This window comes from Branchiostoma lanceolatum, chromosome 7 (assembly GCF_035083965.1).
Source record: "Branchiostoma lanceolatum isolate klBraLanc5 chromosome 7, klBraLanc5.hap2, whole genome shotgun sequence".
NCBI classification, from domain to species: Eukaryota; Metazoa; Chordata; class Leptocardii; order Amphioxiformes; family Branchiostomatidae; genus Branchiostoma; species Branchiostoma lanceolatum.
Genome location: NC_089728.1, coordinates 1,927,942 through 1,945,752, shown reverse-complemented (window position 1 = coordinate 1,945,752; position 17,811 = coordinate 1,927,942). Strand labels below are relative to the sequence as shown.

The 17,811-nt window shown below is 41.7% G+C and overlaps 1 protein-coding gene and 1 long non-coding RNA gene across 2 annotated transcripts in view; one reads left to right on the top strand and one right to left on the bottom strand.

The window, feature by feature from the left end:
- Positions 1-17,811, bottom strand: part of LOC136438622 (uncharacterized) — a 57,480-nt gene that overhangs the window by 7,813 nt on the left and 31,856 nt on the right. The window lies entirely within an intron of this gene.
- LOC136438526 (uncharacterized) lies at positions 9,207-17,094 on the top strand. The gene is made up of 2 exons (XR_010756444.1): positions 9,207-9,521; positions 15,852-17,094. It is a non-coding gene; the product is annotated as an uncharacterized lncRNA (long non-coding RNA).

Below are 17,811 nucleotides of genomic sequence, written 5' to 3'. Positions count from 1 at the left end.
GCTCAAAGTATGAAGTTGTTACGCAAATGTGCTAAACAGTGTTAGTGAATGTCACTACCATAAAGATTTCAGTTTTTTTTTTTAATTTCCATTTTTTTTGCCCTAATATTGCTTTGGTTGCCTTTAGGTTTTCTTCAGGAGACGAAGTTGTCAAGGAACCTAGACCTTGGCAAAACTTTTTCAAGGAACTCAAACCAACCCACAAAACCGCCCGAGGGACGTCATCAACCAGCGCGATAGATCAATGACGGAGACGATCGATGTGCAATAAAAACAGTATATCAGACCTTTATACATTGTTGACGCATCGCCATTCAGAAACAACGGGCTGACATTTCAGTCTTCTTATGCTAGTTGTAAGAAGTACCGCTCTGGGGAAATAGTGACGTCACGAGCATGTTACACAATCCAGTCATGATCCGGTTCTGGTGAGATACGGGTTAAGTTTTCTTCAAGGAGACGGATTCGTCAAGGAACCTTGGTAAAACTTTTTCGAGGAACTCAACCCAACCTCACAAAACCTTCTGCTTTTCCGCCTGAGGGACGTCATCAGCCAGCGCGATCGATCAATGACGGAAAACTATCGATGTGGACCTGAGATGTGCAATAAAAACGAACCCACGAGGCGAGAAAGACCTGATATCGCGGTACCAATTTAGATACTAGTGTGGGACTGTCTCGCTCGATCTAAATTGCGCTTGATGTTTTGTGCTTGACCGAAGTTTTCGACCGTATATACCGTAGATTGCGTTCGTATTCATTCAGGATAGATGTATTTACCTTTCAGTGACAAACAGAAATCAGAGAAGCAGCAGACATCGCAGTGCCATTCATCAACTTTTCAGTTTCCGTGCATGTTAGCACGTACCAGTAGATGATGCTTATGTCTCCATCGCTTTAGATTGTGTTGATAGTCGTCCAGAAGTGCACAAATATTTTAATGAAACAGGGAAAAATAAAAGCACACATGGCAGTGCCATTCATCAACTTTTCATTTTCATTTTCCGTGCATGTTAGCACGTATACCCAGTTGATGGCCATATACATGTCTTCATCAAACGTAAATTTCGTTGATACTTGTTCAAATGTTTAACTGAAAACAGAAAAAAAACAAAGAAATCTTAGCCTATAACAGGCCCCACGGGCCACTGGAATGAGCAGGAATTAGACATATATGCCAGAGGAGTTAGCTGGCAATGGCAGGGGGTACAGTTGGTGACCTAGCTGTAGTCAGTTAACTTCTCTTGCATATTATCTGTCTATTTGGCCAATCATTTTTCTACTCTTTCAAGCGACCTGTGGAGCCTGGTAGAGGCTAAGAAATGAAAACACATCGCAGTGCCATTCATCAACTTGTATCCCCTTAAATGTTAGCCCGTGCTAGTTTATGGGGAGAGGAATGTTTTCATCGGTCCTGAAATTTCTCTTCTCTCCTTATCTCTCTGCACCAGTGGGAGTCGGAAATTAGAGCGGACCGCCGCGAGGCGACCTCTAACCGTACTGAAGTCTTAACTGATTTATAGCCTTTACGGCGGAGGTTATATGGCTCTTGGGGAGATAGCAATCACGGGTTTTAACTCACGTTTCTCCCACTGATGTCCGTGTTTTTCAGACTTTAGGAGGTAGTGAGGCAGATGATGATGATTATGTTACTTGACCCGCGGCGTTTGCGTGAAACACTATTGGAGTCGCGGCAGGTTTATGGTAGTCTCTACCAGACTAACCGCGCCGGCTATAGGGAGAACATTTGCCGGGGGACTTTGGCCATGGAGGGTAACATTCGCAGCAGGTTGTAATAGTGGACCCTCTCTCCGTAGCCGACTCCCTTCATACAATTGACTCTATTTTGGCCAATTTCTACTATTTTCCCAGCGACCCGCGGAGGCTGGTAGAGTCTAGGTTTATGTTAAGGTTAGCGCCTTTTGGCGCCGTTCGTGTACAAAAGACACTGTAGCTTGTTACATACTCTCCAGGCAGAGGTTATGCGTTGGTTTGTTCTGGACGTCTTTTTATGCGTTTTTGTCGGGATATTTATTTTGATAGGTTTTCTTCTCGTCTGCCAGCAAACTTTGACAAACCTGACAAAATGCAAATAGACAGACCGACAAAAACGCATAAAAGACGCCAAAAACAAGCCAGAGCCTGACTCTCTGCTTGGAAAGTATGGAATTGAAACAATACGATGTTTTTTTTTTAAATTGTTAGGAGTTGGAAAGTGACCAAGAGATACAGGAATAAACGTTTTACTATCTGACCACCAGCAGTCGGTCGATCAACTTCGGCTGCTGTGCACGTACCCGTTATTGCACTGTTTCCCTTGCTGAAGTGAGGCAAAAGGTAAAGCGGTCCTCAGGGTCACCCCTACTGAGGACGAAGCATGACGCTTTTTCGTTAGCTAGTAGTGCAATGCGGCTTCGCTACGGCTCGCATGTTTTTGACCAAGCACACTGAGTCACCCCTACTCTTTTCGATAAGTGTGTTAGGTTCTTTTACGAGCAGAGTTTTGGCGCCCTAAAGCTCCCTCATACACGGGGCCGCCGGCTTTACGTCCCCATCCGATAGGACAATGCGCATTTTTTCAAGTCGTGTCCAGACCCGGGCGCGAACTCGGGTCGCTGGCTGCACGGAATTCGAACCAGATGAGTGCGCAAACCTATACACAACGCGCACGTACACGACTTGCTGAAGTCGCCTTTAGGCACCAGATCTGTATTGGTGATGGGGTTAGGCAGCAGGGGGAAGGTTACTATTGCAGTGAATGAGCAGTGGCGTCGTGTGGCGCAAGTGCAGAGCGCGCGGCTGTCAAACAATGGGACCCGGGATCTAATCCCGGGTTGTGCCCAGAGACATGTCCGAACTTGCGGCAGCTGTCTTCAACTGGCGGACGAGAGCAGCGCCAGGCGGGCTGGCGTTATCAAGGGGGACCTCGAGCGTAAGAGTCATCCGGCAGCTCGCTGCAAGCATTCCAACCAGAACCAGCACGTCTCCCTCGAATTGGTGCCGCTGGAGAAGACGGATGCCCAAAGTGTGTGGGTCTCAGATTCGCAACCTGTTATCCACCTTAAACAAATCCACGCGAAGGCTACCGTGCCACCCCTTCTCACTCCGATGTAGGAATTGACGCGGTCACCATACTCGATTTGAATATCTGTATCTGTACTATGTATCTGAATACGAATAAAGATTATAAGACTGGTTGCCATATATCGAATGAGCACCCAACACTCGAAAGACCGACAAAATGAAATGAAATGAAATATCGCTATTGTTGCTCAACGCTAAGGCAACATTTCAACCATGATAAATGTTGCTGATAAAACAAATATGTCCTTGTTAGAATCACACATTAGAACGGTTTGATACTGGCAGAGTGTGACATTGGTCCACTACGGTTGATTTGTGATGCATTTTGAGGAAATGACGTCACGAGCACGAGACCGCCGTGACTGTGCGAGTCAAAAGATCGTTTCTCTGAAGAGTCCAAGAACACCCCACGATCACATGCAAGTGACGCTTGAATATCACGCGCACGTCATTAATGAATGAATGAAGACCTTTATGGTACATTCGTGCCCCGAGGGGCTAGATACAGGTCGTTTAAATAGACCTAACTAACATGTAAGTGACATATACAGTGAAATATATACAGTACATAGTTAAAACATACATGGTAGACGAAAGTGATAAACTAAGCTAATCCAATAAAGTCAACTTCTTCTCGCTTCTTCGTACATGTGTAGATGTATGAACAGATCATGTTTCTGATACAAGGGTTGTCTAGACGCAACAAAAATATGAATTTATCCGTTGCGTTTAAATATTCAAAGTATAGGAATTTCTCATTAATGCATTTGAAAAGAATATTTCTTTCTATATCGTAAAGTTGAAATGAAGTGCCACTCATCTTCTATTTGATTTAATTTACAATATTGGCAAAGTCTATGTTTTAGAAGCGTGCGGTTGTGCCTTCCTGTTTCAATATGTAATTTGTGACAACTAATCCTGAATTTAGTGACAGCTACTCTATGCTGTATGTTGCTTATAGATAGATACTCTTCTTCCTTATATAGGGACGTAAACAGTCGGTAAGTTCGTAATTTGTTGCTATACAATTTCTCTCTACTATCATACGGATGCCTATTCCTCCTCCGTCCCCAAGGGGGCCATTAGAACGGCGGTACCGGTACGACAAGTAGCACAACCCCTATGCGAAACCCGAGGCCCTTTTGTCATACGTTTGTCTTACGTACTCTAAGAATAGAAAAATGCTATCATGCAAGAAACCTACAACACAAAGAAAAGACTACAAAAACGAGCCGACAGCCAGCCACTGATTTTGGACAAACGCTGGATACTTTGTGTTATATGATTCTCAAAGGAACGAGAGAATAATTGTGTAGCGTTGAATACTTGTAGGTTGTGTGCCAATTATTTGATGCATGTGTACACTTTCTGTTGTTGAGACCTGTGGGAACATATGTACAACTAGAAAGGCAACATTTTCAGGAAAATGCAGGATATTCCCCTTCCATTACCTACACCTGAAATATGACATCCTTAGCATTGACTGTAATGGTATTATGAAGTTTCTGCATATATTATGCGAACGAGGTCTGCAAGAGCATAATTTATGGTCAGTTGTATTCACCTTTCCTAAATGTACCTACATCTCAAATATGACATCCGTAGCTTGAATGGCAAGAGATATGCATAAATTATGCATAAGGCACTCATTATCATAATTTATGGCCAGGTTTTCTGACCTTTCCTAAATGTACCTACATCTCAAATATGACATCCGTAGCCTTGACAGTAAAGACAAGTACATGCCTAAATTATACAAATAAGGTCCGCATTAGCATGATTTATGGCCAGGTGTGTTTACTTTTTCTAAAGGTACCTACATGTCAAATATGACATCCGTAGCTTAAATGGTGAGGAAAGTACAAGTTTATGCATACATTATGCAAATGGATCCCTTATTAGCATAATTAATGGTCAGGTGTATTCACCTTTCCTAATGGTACCTACATCTGAAATATGACATCCGTAGCCTTTACGGTAAGGGAAATACAAGTTAATGCCTAAATTATGCAAATGAGGTCCGCATTAGCATAATTTATAGACAGGTGTGCTCACCTTTCCTAAAGGTACCTACATCTGAAATACGACATCCGTAGCCTTCGCGGTAAGGGATATGTATAAATTATGCAAATGAGGTCTTCATTATCATAATTTATGGCCAGGTGTTTTCGCCTTTCCTAAAGGTACCTACATCTCAAACATGACATCCGTAGATTTCATGGTATGAGGAATACACGTTTATGCGTAAATTATGCAAATGAGGTCCTCATTAGCATAATTTATGGCCAGATGTATCTACCTTTCATAAGGTACCTACAACTCAAATATGACATCCGTAGCTTTTACGGTAAGGAAAATACAAGTTTCTGCATAAATTATGCAAATGAGGTCCTCATTAGCATATGTCATGGCCAGGTGTGTTGACCTCTCTTAAAGGTACGTACTTCTCAGATCTGACATCCGTAGCTTTCATGGTAAGGGAAATACCAGTTTATGCCTAAATTATGCAAATGAGGTATGTATTAGCATAATTTATGGCCAGGTGTGTTCGCCTGTCCTGAAGGTACCCACAACTCAAATGTGACATCCGTAGCCTTTACGGTAAGGAAAATACAAATTTATGCATAGATTATGCAAATGAGGTCCTCATTAGCATAATTTATGGCTAGGTGTGTTCACCTTTCCTAAAGGTACCTACATCTCAAATATGACATCTGCAGCTTTTACGGCAAGGGAAATACCAGTTAATGCATAAATTATGCAAATGAGGGCCTCATTAGCATAATTTGTGGCCAGGTGTGTTCACCTTTCCTAAAGGTACCTACATCTCAAATATGACATCCGTAGCTTTTACGGTAAGGGAAATACAAGTTTATGCATAGATTATGCAAATTAGGTCCTCATTAGCATAATTAATTGTCAGGTGTATTCACCTTTCCTATAGGTACCTACGTCTCAAATATAACATCCGTACCATGTTACATATAGTACATATAACTTTCTGCAACATCATTAGTAGAGCTACCACCGCACATCTACTTGGTTTTTGGCAGAAGAAGAAGAAGAAGAAGAAGAAGAACAGGCAAGCAAAAACAGTATATCCCCCTTCCCACTGGAAGGGGAATATAATAAAGGTATTCTTCCATCAATTCATTTATAATTGATAATAGGAATGTTAACCGAGGGTACTCGACTGCGTTTGATCTGTCCATTGAGAGCAAAATGAATGACGTTCAAAGTAATGCTTTCTGACTTCTCTGATTTGTGTTAATTTCCACAAATCTGATTCAGTCTCAGTTTTTCGACGTTCGGTACGCAGTTTTTAGCCGTGCACCTTTCATATCTTCACCTCCCCCCACTCTGCTTAGAGACGACTTTTTGGGTGCATGTCTAACAAACGGCACAGCCGAAGAACTTCACAATCTTCCCTTCCCTCCTAAGGTCTTCTTCGAGGTTCACCAGTTTTTTTTCAGTTTGCTCTTGGACAGACAAGGACGACGTGGCACTACACTCAAGTTTTTCATAACTTATTTCAACAGTGCCACGTACGTACAGAGAACAATATGCACATTTCTACACCTGGGTGGAATGAGGAAAGTCGTGCAAAGTGCCTTTCCCAAGGGCATCGATGGCGTCATGGGATTCAAACCCGGGACCGCTGGGTTCTGGGCCGAACACCCTGCCGATACGCCACACGACCCCACACGACCGATCACCAGGTTCTCCACAAACCCAGCTCTATCGCTGATTGTTTGTGACGGCTGCTATAATTGGAGGAGACATATCTGTCCCTCGCGTGCTTGGCGTACGTGGTTAACGTGAGATGGAAGTTATGTGACGGACCCGAAAGCGATTAAATAATTTCATTTTTGTCAGTGGTCGCTTGATCACGCCAGCGGTGTGCCTGTGTATAAATACATGTGCTCCTTTGGCGTTAGCCTCCTCTAACAGGCTCCAGACGTGGCTGGAAAGAGTAAAGATCGGCCAAGTAGAGGCAAGTTGTATCTATCGGATGACCAACTCCTCTATTTGGCCGCTCTTTCCAGCCAAGTCTGGAGCCTGGTAGAGGTTAGTGCGGTGTGAGTTTGAAAGATTTGATTCCCTTTTGGCGTTTCATATTGGTATGACAGATCCGCGCGGCTTCCTCCCCTAGTCTAGCCTAGTCCTCAATAACCGATCGCGATGTGCGGTTATTTGCTGCTCTGTCTTCTATGTGAGTTGAAGCTTTTAACAGATCTAGAATGAAATGATTCATATCATATCATGTCACTCATATGTTGGGACATTTAAGTTAAGATTAAGATTTTCCTCACCAACATCTGCTTGGAGCTTACCGGAAAGAAAACGAAGGTGAGCGTATGCAATATCCACCAGGCAGATGCAAGGATACGGCTCATTGTACTATTTACCTTCGCCAAGTGTTTCTATGCGTGCATGTGGATGAACAGTATAGCTCGAGAAGGCCTGGACCGATTGTCTTGATACTTAGTATGTGGGTTGGTCTTGACCCCAAAATGATTTGATTTTGGCCCCCTAGTGTCTCGTTACGGTACTGCAGCGGAACTTCCGGTTTTGATGTCTCATGTTCTGGACATGCTATGGTCGTGATTTTTGAGTGGTAGATAGCTCTTGTGCACAGAGTAAATGGTGGAGGTGTGGGCTCCCTAGCGGCTTTTTTTTTAACTGCAGGAGCCGGTTTTGTTTCACTTTTTGTAAGAGGATAACTCAAGGGGGGGTTTACGGATCGTCATGATTTTTGGTACATAGATAGCTTAAGAAATGATTAAAATAATCAGATGGTCAATATCCAAATCAGAATCCTTGGTAATTTTAATGATTTGCTCCTCCTCATAAAACTCGAGTTCAGCACCGACAATGAGCCGGATCCTTACATCTGCTCACGTTGCTGTTCTCTCTGGTAATATCCAAGCAGATGTTGGGTTGAGATTAATCTGATGTGTATCGTATCCGATGATAGGGCGGGAGTCGTAATCTCCAAGCAGATCCAACGGTTGCAAAGACCATATCCAACTGGCAGAGGATAACCGGTTGCAATAAAAACTTCCTCTGCCAGGTCTTTTGAATACGGTCTTTGCAACCGTTGGATCTCCTTGGAGATTACGGGAGTCGTGCCCCGTCATCGGTGGAGTCAATCTCGGGCGTAATAGAGTCATTTCACCGCCAGATGGCCTTCAGGGGACGTTCGTGCCACAATTCGACTTACACAAAAATTACATCGGGACGCCTGAATCGTTCCGCTTTGAAAGTGCGCGGAGGGGCGGGTAGATTAATTTTCTGGCACTTTGAACTCATGACGCATAAGCCGGTAACCAAAGCCTTGCTGCCTTTCTGGGGAAAATATTACACTCTTTCATCGATGAAATGGGGACTGTTGAATAACAGAATCAGTCGGTTGGCTCATAACGGAGAACATTGTGCAGGCGCTGCCTGTGATGTCGTGTGGCAACATTGCCTGACCTTAGGAGATACACAACATAATCATTATCATTCAATCGCTTCTTCCTATTGAATGTTAATATGTCAATATCTCTCTCTCTATATCTATAAGCAACAGAAGCTTTAGCTAGTAGCAGTCATTTCAAGGAAGTTTGAAATATTTTCAAACCCCCTTGGTCATTTGAAGGGCATTCATCCTTGCACCCGGGTGGTTTGGATGCAAAGCGGTGCGTGCGGTGACACATTCTGCATGGTTCCAGCCTCTACCAGGCTCCAGACGTGGCTGGAAAGAGTAGAAATCGGCCAACTCCTCTATTTGGCGGATTTTTACTCTTTCCAGCCACGTCTGGAGCCTGGTAGAGGCTAATATGGTTCCACAAAATTCGTAACAGAAAAAAATGTGAGCAACGAAATCATGGAACACAGCGTAGTTTAGCAGGCGCCGTACTGAAGTTTTAGTGCGAGGAATCCAGACAATGGAACGTTGGAAGGCTGTACTCCACGGAAAGCCTTTGGAACAATTACTGTTTTTAGAGAACGGGTCTGTAGCTCAGTTGAATAGTCATGGCTTCAGTTCTGCGTTTGTAATCCGTACCCGTCATGATTTATTTACTTGGAAGAGTGATTAGATTTTGACACATTGTACAGGTTGTTTGGAATGTAACCACCCGTTACAAGTACCGTTTACAGTTATAAGTGGTTAACGGTGACCACCGTTAGCCAGTTATAACTGGGCCAGGAGACGTCTCCTGGCTCTTGAGAGACATTGGTTACCAGTAGGCTCTGGACGGACGGTGGCTCTCCGGGCATGGAACGACACCACAGATACAGGACTGTAGGACTGAAAGCTCGCGAGATCTGCATGGAGAGTGCACGAGAGCAGTACAGAACGATGAATTTTTAGGTACGCATCGGGACGCCCGGATCCATATATCGTCGTTGGTCGTCCAGCAGCAAAACTCTGCCTGTTCCATGGTGAGGTGAGCAACTTTGGTTCATTTATACAGATTATTTTTGTATTGAATAGGCACAGATCCTCGTTAAATAATCTGCAACTAGCCCGGGCCAAGCCCGATGTGAAAGGGGAGGGGGGCGATAAGACATCACCGCGAGTAAAAATGTAACGTTACATTATATATTTTTGATACATATGTCACCAAGAGTTAAATATCTAGAGAGACAGGTGACTCGTAACCGAACCAAGCATAACCCAGCATCAAGAGACCACGTCTCGTGATATAATAGACGTGAAGCAAGGACAACAACAACAATGGCACTGCTGCTGTTACTGGCATTTATTCATTGGCCACGTTCATTCAAATCATACTCCATTCATTACTAGAACATTTCAGAATGATATTTTCGGAATACACCGGATTACACATAAAGAGTTTGAAGTATATTGAAATACAGTATGCTTTGATTACAGGTTGTATTTCAGCATGATCACTATTTAGACAATGAGGTAGTTAACTGTCCCTATAGCACCAAGCTGAAACTAGCCCTCGATTCGGCCTTCGATTCACAGCCTTCGATTCAGCCCTCGATTGGATTTTGCCGCCGATTCAGCCTTCGATTACAGGGAATAGACAGAACATAGCAACCAATTTAGTTACCGATTCGAAAAACCTAGAATCTATGCCAGCTCTCTTACAACAAATACAAAAGGCAACACAATGATCAACTTAGTTCCAAATCACTCAACAAGGAGATATTTACTTGCAAATAATGTCGGAAAGGACATAATATCAAGAATTCGGCATAAAATGATAGTGACAACTGACAAGAGACACTAGTCCTCAATTCGGCCGTCAATTGGATTTTGTTCAACGGATTACAGCGCTATCTGTTGTTTTTCTAAATGTGACCCGGAACTTGAAAGGGTGATTGGGACGAATTGCTAGCTACATGTATATAACGTTGTTATATAACTTATACATTACATGATTTGTATTTCATTAAAATACAAATTAAATGTATAATGACGTTATATACATGTAGCTAGCTGTAGGGACAGTTAACCACCTCATTGTCTAGTTAGTGATCATAACAAATTTGATAAGTCAGGTGAATGGCTACATTTTATACTGGTATAGGCCATTAGCCATGGCGACTAACTTCACTTTAGGAAGCTGCGTTTACTATTTCTAAGACATGTCCCTGTGGCACAACCGGTAACGCAACCTGCTGCTTTTCCATTGATCCTTTGGGCTGGGGTTCAATCCCAGGGTCAAATTCAGCTGGGACATGTTGTAAGGGATTGCATCCATTAATTCCGATATGGTGATGAAAACTCAGAAAAGCCGGCGTCCTTGTGTATGAGGGAGCTTTGGGCGTAAGCCTCAAACGTGAAACCTCTGCACGTAAAAGAACCCAACACAGAAGAGTAGGGGTGACCTGGTGTGCTTGTTCATGCCCTTGCGAAGCTGCATTGCATTATCAATACCACTAGCTACTTGAAAAAGCATCATACTTCCATGTCACCTCAATTGAGGATGACTGCTTCACCTTTTTAATGTATAAAATGTAATATTAAACACAGTTTCCTTTGTTGTCATGGTTACCACATATCTATTACATAATATGTATATCCTCCTTCTTTAGTAGAGTCTACCAGACAACTATGGACAATATGGAACATGGTCATTCAAGGGAACTGCGGGCAATAGATAGGGTGATTTAAGGAGGTTCAATATACTAGTATATCATAACTTGGATGGAAATATTCACTCAGTTGCCTTCGTTCACCTGACGCTCATCATCTTATTATACAATGTACGTAACTAAGATAGATTGGGATCTGCTATAAGTTATTTCTGTAAAACAGGACAGGACAAGTACAGTATGAATCTCCAAACTTACCAAGTAGTACCTGGGACTGGGAGATACATGTGCTAGTACGAGACTGTTACTAAGTTGGTCAAAATACCGTAAATGCAGAAATGTTTGCGGTGGTTTGATGTTCATGGTTTTTGCGGTGAACTTTCAGCACAACTTAAAACCACCGCAAAACTTTTTGCCCACATATGACTGTAGCGCTATTGTTGCAACTGCAAACACTCAATTTTCTCTCTACAGCTATAAGCAAATTATGAATAAACTAAAAGATTACAAGAACATCGCTGACACCTGTGTTCCCACCAGATATTTTGTTTCATGTTTGGGAATCGAAAGGTAATTACGATAAAGCCTGTTGAATTTCGTCCCTCAAATTCAAGAAGTCATTTTCAGATGATAGGTCATAAAAACCTGTCATACGACACTCCTGTTTAAGCCCGTCCATGTTCACATTGGTCCCAAGAAGAGGTCCATAACTTTTGAATGAATTTTTGGGCAGCCTTGGATGTGTTGTACAAGATTCAGCCACATGTACATGTATTGTCGTCAAGTCCATGGTCTGATCTCTCATAGCCACACTGGAAATCATATGACATTTGTATCAAACAGTCAAAACCAACGTTACCAGTGACCTAGGTTTTTGCGGTTACCTCTTTATCGCAAACTTAAAATCATTCTCAACCAAAAATCACCTCCATTTAAGAAGTGGACTACTCCACCGTGGAGTAGTCCACTTCTTAAATGGAGGTGATTTTTGGTATTTTTGGTGCCTGTTAAATACCCAGGTACCCTGCTAGGAAAGCTAAATGGCTTGAAATTTGCAGTGGGAATAACCAGATAAGGTGCAAATGATCATGGAGTCTCCACGATCATTTGCACCTTATCTGGTGCAAAGACCTTACACCTGAGTCCTCACCAAATTTACTTGGCTTACACAGGAATTAGGATGTCACGGAAGACAATTGCAAAAAGCATCATTTTGGGCAAAACTGCCCCCAAAATGATTAATAATGATGTTGTAACCACCTCCATGCAAGAAGTGTCTATTCTGGAAAAAGCTCCTCCTATCTCTCCTTACAGCAACTAGCTCTTCCTCGCCGAATTTCATTCCATTTGGCTTTCATAGCAGTACACGAGTAAAAACAAACTTGGGGCAAAATCATTTTTATCCACCCCCATGCAAGTTGTGGGAACTTCCTGGGTCATGTTTATTTCACCACAAACAGTTCAATACCCTATAGCAACAGAATCATAGTCTCATATGGCCATGGCTAGGCCAAGGCAAGCATTCCTGACCATGCCCCTATAGCTAGCCTCTCTGTTGAGTGGTGTTGTACATTGTGCCCTATCTTTAAAACACTTCTGCAAACAGCCCACTCGACCTCTCCAAACTATATCTCACTACAGTCCACTTACGGTACATGTTACTACTTTGTGTCAGTAATACTGTAAATTTAGAAATGTTCGTGGGCAGGTGGTTTTGTGTTCATCAGGTTTTCATGGCAACTGTTTCACTGCAAACATTTTTGTCCAACACTGGAGTAGGGGTGGATACCAGTTCGCTGGACGTGATTCAGGCCTTTATAACATCCAAAAACCTGAAAGCCAAAAACCTGAGTCCAAAAAAAAATTGAATAAAGTACAAATATATTTTTCTATTTTGTTTGATGAAAAGGGTTTTGAGTCTCCCCTCTGACAAAAAAGGCATTTAAAATAGGTGCGACATTCAGATATCAAACACGTTGGTTTATCTTGAAAGTCTTCTCACCAAGAAACTTTTATAGTTGTGCATGTCATGATCAGTATTAATTCTCTATGCTTGATATTGGTCTGATAAAACAAAACATCAACTGGACAGGATCAGGTCCAGGTTCAGGTCCCTGGACCTAAACTTGGACTTGGACCTTATTAAGCCAAACCTATATCCACCCCTACTGTGGCGGTATCATCATCGATCAGGTATGTGACTACAGTATAGCACTGCTGCAAACTTAAAACCACCGCAAACACTCCATTTTCCCCTTAGTGCAAAATTAAAACCATGCAAATTTAAATGCATTTACAGTAACTAAACCACCTCCTAGCTAGTGGTGAGAAGTAAACCAGTTATTATTGCCTGAGGTACATGTAGGTCGCACAAGGATATGCATTGGCCGGTGAGAAAAACTGGGTTGGCAGGAAAACCTTTCCAGTCCGGACAGCAGAAAAAACTGTCCAGGCTGAAAAGAGGATCTGCATGGGGGTTCCTGGCAACACTTAGAGCTAAATTCAGCAGGTTTAGTTTAACAGTAAATTCAAGAGGATCGACAATGCTTAACCATGAATTGATTCACATTCCTATAGAATTGGCAGCGCAGCATCATGAATGGCCCAAGGGTGCAACCATTTTGTAGGGGGGTCTGAGGGCATACTCTCCCAGAAAATCATAACCCTCTGAGGTGGGGTGCATACGTAGCATTCATGACATTCAAGGGTGCAATGTAGGGGGGGTCTGACATGCTCTCCTATAAAATCCTAACCCTCTCAAGTGCAATTCCTTACATTTTGAGACCCAAAGTTTGCATGTTTACTGTGTCGAAGCCAAGATAAGCAGATGTCCTGTTGTAACTTTTCTTATGGCAATATTGTCTTTCGACTACGCCTTGCAATTAAAATCTCAGTAATGCTGAAAGAAGAATTCAGGATAACAAATACACACACATGTAGCAGGCTATGTATACGTAGAATTAATGGCAAAGCCGACTGGCTACAATTAACAGTAGAATAAAAATAGTAGACTTTATAATAATTGTCGATACAGATTTTCATTTTTAGGCGTAGTCAGTATCTCTAATTCTATGCAGGACAAGACACCTCCTCCCCCATGCAGACCTTCTCTTCAGAATGGACAGGGCTTTTTTTCTGTCCGGACTGGACAGGATTTTCCACCAACACGAGAAACATTTTTGTTGTTGTTGAAGAAAGCAGAAGAACTATCGAGAAGGGGATGTGGTGTGCTGTATACATGTACATTGGTTACCTTCACATGTATGATCTCCTTGATGTTGAATTTAGTCAAGGGGCTTATGTTTTCACAGTTAGTCTAATCTTGATTGATTTTATGATGCATTAGAAAAAGTGCATCACTTTATTATTGGATAATCATATGAAGTGTAACCTGCTACAAAAAAACGTTATTCTTCCTCCTAAGTCTGATCTTATTAGGTCGCCTGCTTGACCTTGTATTTAATGAATAATTCACATCCATACATACTGATTATAGTGATAGTATCTTTTAAAAGTCGGCAAATATTGTCAGAAAGCTATAAACTTAACCTAAACATGATCCAGTCCCACAGTAGTAAGTCCATGATGCAATTGGCCTTCTGACCCACAAAGCACAGCACTGTTTCATCCTGAAGTCAGGAAAACATTATTAAGTTAATTGCTTCTGGCTCTAAGAACTCAAATCAGTGTTGTTCTATATCTGACTTCAAAATTTCAAACAAGTAATTCATCAAATAAAGTACAATAAAAGGTTATATTCCTTTTTCTGATACAGTCAAACCTGCCTCTTTAACCCGACCACCTGGCCATGGCGACCGTTTTTTCTTGGTCCCAAAAATTTGCCCCATAGGCACAAGCATTAAGCGCCCTGCCCAAGGCGACCACCCGTCCAACGCGACTGCCACGAATTGGGACCGCACAGAGCACAATCCCTGGCCATGGCGACCGCATTTTTCCAGCGTGTGGTGACATCGAATTTCGCTGTCGGATTTCACAGAAATGTTTGACGGACAAAAATATATGAATAGCACTGATTCCTTCATGAAGTGTTTTAATAAAACGTTCCCACTATAAACATTGTAAATACAAAGGATTGTTGTATCCAATTTTTAGTGCACCACCCACTGTTTCAAGCCCTATATACATGTAGCCATATATAGGCAGTATAGTGGAATACTAGTAGCTTCTCCTGTATCCATCATCACATGATGAGAACTCTAACAGAATGCTATTCCCTTTTTATACAAATGTAGTTAGAATTGTAGGAATGTGTGCGTGTGTGTGTGTGTGTGTGTGTGTGTGTGTGTGTGTGTGTGTGCGCGTGCTGACATATTTAGATCAGAGTTTCTGATGAGTGAGGAGTCCTAGGGACATGTGTCAAAAACTTAACTTATGACTGCTTAGACTACACTCTGTAGTGTATTAGGTATTTATTGTTGTCACCAGACATTATATACTTATCCTATGTATTTTTGTACATACTATAAGCACTATAGCCTCCGGTGCAGACTGCTCCCGGCTGTTTTCTTTTTCAAGTTCATTTTCTGAAAAAAATGTAATAGTATAAAAACTGTAACTTGAGAAAAAGAAAGAGAAAAAGAAAACAGCCGGGAGGAGTCTGCACCGGAGGCTAAGCACTAGAAAAAAGACAATGCATTGTCTTTATTAACCCAACCTTCACCTTTTTTTTCTTGTTGCTTCTATAGGGGCTGACAATATTCAACCCAGACAGAGCATCAATGCCCTGTCCTCATGAGATGACAGTGAGAGAGAAGCTGACAATGCAACAATGGATTACCTGCATCTGCATGGAGGAGTCATGTATCAACACCAACCCAAGTCCTAGTTTTTTTAGAATGCATTGAGTCTGTAAAAGCTAGTAAAAGTTTACACATGTATGAATCCTTCCTGCAATTTCAATTCCCATTGCACTGTAGACATGTATGTAATTATTACAATGGCAATGACTCTGATCCACATGCTTTTAAAATCACACCTCAATCCAAAAAACCTCATTAGATTAAAAATGTAGTAGAAAATGCCCCCGTTTTGCATGTCTCTTATATGTAACTAATACATATTCCAGGACTACATATACTGTCAGTAAGTCTAATTGACCATGTCTTTGACAGTTGTTTGTGCCCATGCATGTATTTCTATATGCAATGATACAGTATATAACCAATTTGAATTGAATTGAATTGTTGTTTTCCTCTTTAGTCTTTGTTTGACTGTTATCATAACACATATTGTTATATTCCAAAGTCAATCCATACATGGAGGGTGACCCAGGAAAAAGCATGTCAGTGGCACCTCAGGCATGACTGATTAAACGGAAGCCACGCTCTCTGTTGTTTTCTATGTTCTGTCAAATATTCCATTGAACAGCTTCAGAATGTAAGGTAGCTGCAGGGGAGGTAGGATAAATTGTGTGTTTTAGATGCTCTGTTGAACATGTATAGGTATCTGAGCAGTTCCTGATTAATTGATTTCAAGCTGTGTGCATTTTGTGATCTATTCACCTCTAACTGATGTGGTCATTGCCAATGCCAGATGTATATGCTGAGACCTAATGCAGTCTGCCTAATGTGAGTCTTGCCTTGCAATACCGACTCATATGTATTTATTTTTACTGAAACAAGTACATGATGAGGGTAACAAGATGTTGATATGATCTGGATAATCTAGATTGCTTAATCTTTCCATATCAGTTTATTACAAAGTGTTATGCATGAGTCTAAGTTACCCTTGTTATGCACATGTACATAAATCAAAAAGTCCAAACACAAACACTTTTGTATGTAAAAAGTTGTTGATATGGGATTCATTTTTTGTTGCTTTATTCTATATCTACTGCAGTCAAGTCAGCATAAAATAAACTGAGGTCTTCGAACATAACATGTGCTTCTGGAGTTCAAGTCAATAAAGCCATCAGGATTTTAGAGACGATTCAGGTGTTTTTATCTTTTCATGTAATCTATAGTTATCTACAATACTCAAAACAAAGCCACAATATGCATATATATATATATATATTGAAGTTGTAATGTTTTTGGATAAGTCATACTTAAAGGAGTCCTAAACTCTAGAAGGGAGTGTTATTTTCCACTAGATTATGTATCAATGAATACATAATCAGCCGACTTTGTACAGAATTCAGACCCTACCCATGGATTCCCTATACGCATTCCCACTTCCTTCATGGTGAATATTTTAGTATAAATTAGGGGGACTAAGCACAATCAGAAGGCCAGTTGTTAATAAGATATAAAGGAACATATAACAAGACATTTCTTAGCCCCCCTGAGATTCTTTTATCACGCCATGAATGTACATTGTATCAAGAAAGGTCATAAAAAGAATGGCAGAGGAAGTGGAAAAAATCTAGCTTCTGGCCATGGTTATGGATCAAAAGGAGAGGAAAAGCCTGGGGGAAGAAGGAGACAGCATAAGTGTAACAACGAAGAGAAAAATGATATAAAAATCAGAGTCTCATGCTGGGGTAGGCCTACCCGCAGGAAGTGAGCAGCAGTGAAGCAGGGTGGAGACGTCCTCCCTGTCATCCCCTCATCCTAAGGGCGTACCATGGTACGAGGGGGATATAACCTCCTTGGAGGGACGAAACGTGAACGGGCCTCTGGCTGAAGATCACAGCTGACTCCTTAG